Source organism: Battus philenor, unplaced genomic scaffold, assembly GCF_028537555.1.
Source record: "Battus philenor isolate CCGP_79_NKW_IND1 unplaced genomic scaffold, ilBatPhil1.0.hap1 SCAF_14, whole genome shotgun sequence".
Classification (NCBI taxonomy): Eukaryota; Metazoa; Arthropoda; class Insecta; order Lepidoptera; family Papilionidae; genus Battus; species Battus philenor.
In genome coordinates, this window is record NW_027181676.1 from 10,010,001 (window position 1) to 10,011,675 (window position 1,675).

Consider the following 1,675-nt stretch of genomic DNA (forward strand, 5'->3'; position numbering starts at 1 on the left):
TGTGTACACATGTATATTTCGGTCATTTTTATAATGAAATCAAGGTCGATTTTGTATTCATCACCTTATTTAATATCTTAAAAGTTTTTTTTTTATTTTGCAACAATAAGTTATTTGTTTTGTTATTATAATGAATAGTATTTGCTTTATTAATTGAATGAAAGGTTTGTATTATTACTTATTTATTCATTATTTACAAGAAGATACTGTTGAATAGCTGTATCCACGTATGATGATGGTATTTTAATTATTAGTTTTATATTATATTTATGTTAGATTGCAATATTTTCGTAACAGTCGCTGGTCGATCTAAATATACAATAAAATATGTGTTAAATCCGTAAAACCATCTAACCTCGTAACCAGTTATTATTTATAACATTAATATAACAAAATAGTTAAGGTGTTAAAAATGATTGATGACAATAACAGATCATTATCATCACCAATGCGCGCCCTTAAATACTAATTAGGAATTATAATCACTTCAAGCTCATGGTGTCACATTGACCCCAAAAAAGAGCCTGCATATCTTTGTAAATTAATTAATAAATATAATAATAAGGCAATGAAATTCTATTCTTGTGTTAACTTTTTAATGCCTTTTTTTGTCAAGGAATTCTGCCTCTCATAATTAATTGAAAAAAAAATATTTTTTTTACTAACACAATTATCGTTTTGCCGTTATAAGATATATATATATATATATATATATATATATATATATATATATATATATATATATATATATAGCTATAAGATATAATACGTATAATTACATAGCTAACGACAACATCTTCTCTTATAACTTAATGAGACGATCGCAATTTTTAACTACCCGTGTTTTTGTTTCACAAATCTGGACAGGAAGTACCTAGGTAGGTAAAGACTACAATTATGAATACTAAATAAGAAAGTAATATTTTTCGTTGAACTAAGTCGGTCGGTAGGTCTAGGTAGGTCGAATCTATAATAAAGAGATCCCTATACAAGCGAAATTAACTGGCATATCCCATCGAATTGGCAAGTTTTAGTGGCAGCGAACAGGCCAAATAGCTCGTTGAACAGACAAAGCCACAGCGGCTTTCAGATTCTGGAGTAGATATTAAAATTGTGATTGGCCTGCAAGCGCAGCATCGGACGCCCATTCACAAGGGCACCATGTTAAGGTCATTGGAAGATACCGGATGCAGAAGCTTCCGACGGGTTCTATTGGAAATGTAGTTCCAGCTGTGAACGACCTAAAGCTGAAATGATGATGATGATGAACGAAATTGTAGTAAGAGACATTACATCTAACTGCTAACTTAACCGTTTTGATTTTAAAGGTAATTTATAGTTTTTCCTCAGGTTTTGGACAGTCGTACACTAATCATAAGATACTATATATCATTATCTGCCTCACAGTTTTTTTTAACTAGATAAATATATTTCGAGGTTTAATATATATATGAAGTAACGTGTATTGTCGAAAACTGTTATCGAAGCCCGCCGCTGTTAAACGACAGGAATAAACATGTGTCGGTGGTACAAACAACATCGGCTGTAAATCATCCGGCGTCGGCATCCCCCGGCCATAACTTCTCATTTCCCTACTTACTACTTATCTATTCATTATGCAAAACATAATAAAAAAGTAATCGTTATTCAATTTCATATTCAACCAAATCAAATT